The sequence below is a fragment of the Meleagris gallopavo genome, chromosome 15 (assembly GCF_000146605.3).
Source record: "Meleagris gallopavo isolate NT-WF06-2002-E0010 breed Aviagen turkey brand Nicholas breeding stock chromosome 15, Turkey_5.1, whole genome shotgun sequence".
Classification (NCBI taxonomy): Eukaryota; Metazoa; Chordata; class Aves; order Galliformes; family Phasianidae; genus Meleagris; species Meleagris gallopavo.
The window spans coordinates 16251709-16259473 of record NC_015025.2 but is presented as its reverse complement, the minus strand read 5'-3'; the positions used below and the strand labels follow the sequence as shown (position 1 = coordinate 16259473).

General features: G+C 48.8%; 1 long non-coding RNA gene across 1 annotated transcript; it reads left to right on the top strand.

Annotated features, from left to right (window-relative positions):
- Positions 1–201: 201 nt before the first annotated feature.
- LOC109370150 lies at positions 202–7474 on the top strand. Its single transcript, XR_002120033.1, has 3 exons — positions 202–2064; positions 2923–3038; positions 7046–7474. It is a non-coding gene; the product is annotated as an uncharacterized LOC109370150 (long non-coding RNA).
- The last annotated feature ends 291 nt before the right edge of the window (positions 7475–7765 follow it).

Genomic DNA, 7765 nt, shown 5'->3' with positions numbered 1-7765 from the left:
TGAAAATCTTCCTCCTAATATCTACCCTAAGCCTCCCCTGTCTCAGTTTAATACCATCCACTCTTGTCCTATCGCTATCCACTCTTGTAAAAAGCCATTTCCCTTACTGTTTATACATTCCCTTCAAGTACTGAAAGCCCCCAATGAGCTCTCCCTGCAGCCTTCTTTTCCCCAAGCTAAACAAGCCCAGTTCCCTCAGCCTTTCTTCATAGCAGAGGTTCTCCAGCCCTCCAATCATCTTAGTGGTCCATATTTGCAGGGCACACTGCTCCCTGCTTGCTCACTACGTGCAATGTTTTTCACCTCGTAGAGTTTGGTTTTCCATCCCTGGGGCTGGGGAGGGTGCAGCAGGAGATTGGGGCTCCAGGAGAAGAGCCTTTGCTCCCTCCTGGCTTCACATATCCCTTCCCAGGACAGCTCTCTCGTGTGCAATGCCTATGGTGGAAGGGCAGCTGTGCCCCTGTGCTTGTGGGCAGGGCTCTGCACAGTCGGCATGGCTGTGGTTGGTTTCTGCTCTCCGCTCTACTTGATGACCTGGGTTTTCTCAGTAAGCAGCACGATGCACTCGCAGGAAGTGGGAAATTGAGCAGTTTCTGGTTGTGAAGCCATGAAAGCTGGGGTGCATTTAATCTTAGAGGCAAACAGTAGCAAGGGGCTCATCTCCTAGCATTATTTACTGTGCCCACTTCCTCTAGGGTTGGTTCTTTGCAGGTTCTTTCCAGTATTACACTCTTCTATTTCTACTGTACCTGTCCTAAATTTGAAGACAGACACTGGAGTAAATACTGGGCACTGACACAGCCCTGTGAACAAGATGCCACAGATGTGCTCTCATGCCACAAAGAAACAAAACAAATAGACTACACAAGCTGCAGCCAGAAAGTGCATGAAGCATTGCTTGCTGCAAGCACTGGGGCTGTGGAGAGATGCTCAGTTTGCCACCTGTGAGCAGATATCTTCCAAAAACAGCAACATCCAATTTGAAATACATGAAATGAAACTGAAAACAAACTCCCTCCCTCCCGAAGCCCTGCTTTCTTGAATGTGAGTGATTCTCACCCTTTGGAGCAGTGGTCACTGTGCTGCTGGCCCTCAGGGTGAAGGCATTACAACTTGCACAATGCAATGTACATTTTTCCATAGGATGAGTCATAGGAATCCAGTTATTGCACACTGTCTGCATGGTGAGGTAGTGAAAGATCCTCATGAAGTGGGGAAAACACAGAAGTGGCTCTGCCTCCTTGGCTTGTTGTTTGTAGTAAATATATTTTACCCAATTTTAGCAGCTTCTTTTACTCATGGGGTAAGGTTGTGTTCAGCTGATGCCTGGGAAAGTTCATCTGGTATCTGCAGGGTTTGGTGCATAAGAATAACCAGTGTCACCAATCCTGTCAGTGCAGCTTGTGTCCCCTCATGCAGGCTCATGGCCACCTGGGGACACCTCAGGGTGAGGCATGCAGGGTGAGGATCAGTGGAGGTGACACGCAGAGCCTGAGAGATGTTGGAGAGACTCATCCCAAAGTGTGAAACAGAAAACTGATGGTTGTGCTCCATGTCAAGGGACAGAAAGAAACACCGTGAGCTCATACGTGCTGCTGTTTGTGAAACACTGCTGAGCAGCAGTGAGCACAGCTCCAGCACAGGGCACCATCCCTTGCCAAACCCCGGTGATGGAGTACAATCAGGAGTGAAAGCGACAGCTCTGACCTGATGTGGACACTTCACAGGGAGCTCGCACTGCAGGGCTGGTCTGAGTCACCACACACACACCTGAAACCTGAGAGATCAGAGCAGCAAAATGAGACACAGCTGAGCTCTTCTTCTAGCAGATGGTTTTCCCAGAAGGCTTCGCATACCTGCATGCCTGGAGTCTGGTGGGGCTGGGTCTTGCGGGTTGGTGGGTTTGCTGGCAGCAGAAGGCTGCTGCTGCTCTTGCTGGGACACTGAGCAGTGTAAGGTCTTCTTTGGGGTGTTGACAGAGGGGGCTCTGTGCCCACCTCCCAGGGCTGCATCCTCTCCTTTCTTGCTGCTTGTTGCAGGCCAGAAGCGGAGTGCCTGAGCCAGGTATTGGGATTACAGTTCTACCGCTGTAGATCGCCACATGGGGTGGCAATGATGCTTTCAAGAGCTCATTTTTGTTGTAAATAAATCTTCCCTGGCTGCAAAGCAGCACTTGGAGAAATTATTTGGATATGGCTGCAGTGCTTTTCTGAGTGGTGTAATCCTCCACGGGTGCTTTGGGGTAGAGCAGCTATTAGTTCTGCTAGCAGCAGTTACGAGCAGACCTTTTCATGTGATGTGGATTGCTTGTAGGCCTGGAGGCATCTGAGATGTTGTGTTATTAAATTGATAACTATAACTTGAAAAGCTTTGGAAATAAGGGCTACAGTGCAAACAGGTAGTGCCTCGTGTTGTGTTTTAAGGTTCTTGCAATTTGGAAACGCTATTGTCGCTGGGAAGCTGCAGAATTGGAAGAGCTGCAGCCAAGGAGAGTTCTGCAGAACCGAGATGCTGGGCTGAGTAACAGTAGTAGGACAAGGGGTGCTCTGATGAGTCATTTGGATCCTGCCTATATTGCAGAGAAGTCACCTGCGTGTCGGGAAGCTGCACCGTGCTTCCTGTGGGCTGCCAGGGCCGGGTGCTGTGGGATGGGGACGCAGCAGATGCGGGGTTTTGTGCTGGAGCTCTGCAGGGTGGAGATGTTATGAGTGCAGGGCTCTGTGCTGGAACTCAGCCTGCATTTGCTGTATGTCACAGCCCTTTGCTGGGAATGCAGCTGGGCTGTGCAGGGAAGCTGAGGCACAGCGATGACCACTGCGTGCATTCTCAGCTCCTGCTGCTCTTCAAACACAGCCTTATCGTGGGCTGTGGTCTGAGGGAGGGTGCTCCCTGCATCTCACCCTTTTTTCTTGATTGTTGTAGCTACTGTTTATGACTCCTCAAAAGCTGAAATACGTTGTGAACGTCCCCCACTGCAGACTGCACCAGTCGGCATCTCTGTTCCTGTAGCATCCTGTCTGCAGCAGCCAAGCCAGCAGGTAAGTGTCTTTCCTTGATGCAACTTGCTGATGCAGTGAGGCAGCCTCTGACCAGTGGGAACAAGGTTTGCATGATGGTGCATTTTCCCCCCCACCATTTAATCAAAATAAGCAATTCCTCGATGGCAGTGTTTAAGCTGAAGCAGAACAGCCACTGTTTTGCAGTGTTCGACATTGGAGTGGGTTCTGGGGGCGTTGCTTTACAAAAACACAGTGTCTGGGTTCCAAGAGTGGGCACAGGTGGGTCGGTGCTGATTGCTGTGGATCCATTACTGAAGGGGCAGCAGGGCAGTGTGCTCCCTTTGCTGCTGCTGCCCACGCAGATGGCTCAGACTCTGTGATAATGGCAGGGAAGAGATGTTTAATTGGCAGTAATAAGAATTAAAATCCTTCTCACATGAAATGTATCACATGTAAAATATGCGTGAAGACACGAGAGCCCAGAGCTTATGGAAGTTGTTAGAATGGAGACTGTGCTGTTGCCAATGATATCAGATCCAGATTCCACTTTCTTCCGATTGCCTTTGAGAATACTTGGAGTTTTGTGCTGCAAAGTCTGGATGAAGGCTCAAATAGCTTAGGAAATTGCATACAGAGAAATAGGGTGAGTTCAGGACTCTTCCTGAGCAGGAGCAGACTGGGTTTCTGGAGAACTGAAGTCTTTGGGAAATGATTTCTCTTACACTTCCCGTAGAGATACTGGTGCTGGCGTCTGTAGTTCCAGTCTATGGATTTCTGATGGAGTGTTACTGCAAATGAATGATTTAATGCTTGCTATTTTTTCCCCTGACTTTTCTGAGTATGGTATTTTAAAATTATTTTTCCATTCTATATGATAGTGCTAATATTATTAGAGATGGTTCTGGTGCCTCTGGATAAGAACAGGTGTTTTACCCCCTGCAGCTCATTGCACTCATGACTTGAGGATGTGGCTAACAGCTCTGTCTTTAAAGAGAAAAACAAAGCTTGAAATATCTCTGCAGTGATAAATAGGTACCGTAGCCTCAGCGCCCCTTGTATTTCCTCACTCTTCGATAAAGGCATGGGAAGGGAGAAACCATTTCAGTGCTGAAAGTGTCTGACTGCCTTCTTTGGGTTAAATCCTGCGGGTTTGGCATCGTCTTCTTCCTGCTGTGACTTCAATATTGCTTTCAGATTGCCGTGGTGGTAGATGCTATCAGCCATCCCTCTCAGAGGGCCTCTTTGTTTTTCCATAGAAGTATTGATGTTAAGCACAACCTGCATCAGAGTCTCTCATCGTCTGCCCGGCTCTGGTTGCTTTCTCGTCCAAATCCCTCGTTTTGTGATAGCCACGTTAAGGCTCAGTGCGATTCTCTGCAGCTCATAGCTTGCTCTGCTCTCTCTAAGCACTGAAGTGGTGATGTGGTGTGCACCCCTACAGCAAGGTGGGAGGAGCAGGGGGAGGGCTGCTCCAAGCGTGTCATTTGTACCAGAAGTCTGATTCATCTGTTGGAACAAAAACTTGTGGTGTTACTTGTTTCCAGTGAAAGCCTCCTGGTAGAGACATGAGAGCTCTCTGTAATGCTGTGTGAATGCTACCTTCCTTTCTGTGTGTGGTTGGTAGGGATTGGTAGCACGAGATGGGAGCTGGTGCATGCAGGCAGGGCAGGAGCTGTTGTGTGCATGCACTGAATGACAGCACAGTGCTGGGAGTTCCTCCCTGCAGAGCTCTGGCAGCTCCCTGGCCGTGGGGATGGGCACCTGGCTCAGGTGGGACCCATTGGCCACGGGACCTCAGGCAGGGTGGGTTGCTTTGGGGTGGGCTGGTGTGGGAGGCCACCACCTCCAGCTCCGTGTGTCCCAGAACCTGCCAGGCTCAGGTGAGCAGCAGGGCCTCCATCCCAGTTGCAGAGCTCACACATGGGACTCAAAAACCTGCGATCCAGAAAGCTGGATGTGTTGAGAAGTAAATGGCAATATGGAGATAGTGAGCAAGAGCTCTGTGTGGGTACAATGGGAGTGAGAGTGGGTGGCTTGGGTTTTACCTCTGTATGGACTTAAAGCTTAAAGCAAATATGAATCATGCTTGGGCTGCTAGGGGCTTTCTGGTAAGGTCAGTGGAATATCAGAATGCCATTGCTTCTGAAATAAGGCCAAGCATCGTGCTGACAATGTTAGCAGTAAAATTAATGCTGATATTTTGAAGGTAGGGGCAGAGTGAGTTCTTGGAGCAGAACCCCAACGTGGCTCAGCAAAGTCAGCTGCAGGAGGAGTGGAATGGCACTGCCAGCTCCTTAAAATTATGGGCTCCTCCACAGTAAATGCCTCTCATAAAAGCATGACAACTCTACCAGCCATCATGGTCCATATGTTGAGAGGTGTATCTGTCTGCGTTTCTGTGAGGTTTGTGATTCTTGGAAGTAGTGACAGATACTGCTAATATGGATCAGCCCTTTGAGCAGACAGTTCTGGGCTCTTTTCAGGTTTGATTCTGTTCTTTCTCATTGGGTTGGACAGGAGCACTTTTGTTCATCTCTAGGCTGTATGAAGCCGAACTAAGCATTCTTCAATTCCTTTCTGTTCTTTAAACAGAAGTATTTCCTGGGATAGCAGTGCTGGTGAGTGAGGGAGATGCATCTCCTGGAGTAAAGCACTAGAAGAATGGCGAGTTTGCACATAAGCGATGTGAAACAGTGATTTCAGGAATGAGAAACATTGGAAGACAGCCACTTTACAAGTGGTTTGTTTAAAACCTGCTCCTTTTTGAAGTGTGCTGGAAAGTGAGATGGAGCCAAGCATGTGGGCAAATTCAGGTATTGCTCAGAGTGCTGAGTAGTGCTCTGTGAGGCAGATTGAGTGCTGGATGTGCATCATCTCTTATCTGCTTACAGAGGTTACTGAGCTGTGGGTTTTTCCATAGCAGTCATTGTGCACCAGGCACAGGGAGTACAGAGAGCTGAGCTGAGACCCACAGTGCAACCCCAGTGGCTGCTTTATCACACAGACATCCAACAGTTTGAAACCTTCTGAGCATGCTGGAGAAACACTTCTTTTGCACAGAAGTGTGGTAATTCAGCAGCTCTTCTGCTCGTGTGACATAAATTAAACGGAGTTGTTGATGCCCCATCCCTGGAGGTGTTCAAGACCAGGCTGGGTCTGAACTGGTGGGAGCAACTAGCCCATATGATCCTTGAGGCCCCTTCAACCCAACCATTCTGTGATTCTGTATTCTATGCTCAGTAAGATGCAAGCATCACTTCTGACATCCCGCTCTGCACTGCATGCTGTCTGGGGTTTGGTGGAAATGTTTTGGATAAATGTATGCTGAAAAACCCTGAAAAAAACTGAGCAGAAGCTCTTTGGAGTGCAGTGAAAGGGCAAAAGGTGAAACATCCATGTTAATTTGATCAGATTCCTATGGAAACTTAATGCAAACACCACCAACAAGCAATGACTTCAGTGCAGGGTGGGCTCTGGTGGTACCACATCTCCAGCGGGGTTGCCCTGGGTCCCATTGGTACCCACTGAGCATCTCAGCCCCTTAGCCCTCATCTCCACGTGGAGACCCTTCCTGTCCCCACCTGACACATGTGAGCAGGTCAGGGCTGTGTTTCCTGTCCCTGTGTGCACAAACCCCAGACCCAGCACCTCTCCCTGCATCCCAGGTGCCACAACCACATTTCACATCTGATAACCACAGGCAGGGTAAATGATGACACTTGGCTGCGTGCGGTCGATAAAGTTTTAATTGATGTCTTTGGTTTTCAGTCACACTTACTTGCATTAGCTCTTAGCACAGATTCATGTTTTGTGGGACCCCCTCCTTGCCCCCCATTCCCAAGCAGCCCCACTGCTGCTGTGGGAGCTGCTCCTACAGCCTTTCTCTGCAGTAATTCTGCAGCAGAGGGCAGCTGCTTTCGCTGCTGCCATCCAGATCCGACTCGTCCCTCACGATGTTCCTGCAGCTGTTTGTCTGGCTGAGCCACCTCAAGAATTCTTCCAGGTTGCTTCTGAATTTGGGGAAATCTGCTCTGATCTCATTGCAGGAATGTCCGTGGGCTGAATTTCTCTAAGGAAAAAGAGTAGAGAGTGATGCAGGAGTTACAGAGGCACTCCATCCCAAGGCTCTGCAATTCCTCAGGGCTCTTTAGCTGCCTGGGATGAGGCTCCAGCCCCACAACACTTTCCACCATTCTTGCAGACCAGCAGTGAATGCAGCCCTGGCTATCAGAATATCCCAGATTGAAAAGGACTCATATGGATCATCAAGTCCAACTCCTATTTGTACATCCAATTTCCCTCGTAATATCCATGTCCTGGAGAAACTGGGCAGCTTGGGATGCTCCGTGTGGTCTCAGCAGCTCTGTGCTCTCTGAGAGAACTAACAGGAGACTGAAGCAGCTCATCAAGCACAGCAAGCCTGGGCAGGTGGAGAACTGCAGGGAAATGTTTGAAACTACCACTGAACAGCAGAAGCTTACCTTCATAATTGTACAGTTGTCTCTTAGCTTTCTCATATCGCTTTTAACTATCTTCATACATGGAGATTCCAACTTGTTTAGCTGGTGAATAAACTCCTCAGTGTTGTTACAGGCACAGTTTGTGCTCTAGAAGGAAAAAGTGGGAAAGAAAATTGCATTCTGGTTTGTAGGAGGATGTTAATTGTCCATAAACCATCTTGAATAAATCACCTACAATTTTTCTCTGGAGGTATTTCTTAGTTATACCTTCCCTTAAGAGTATGTAAGTGCAGCATTCATAACTAT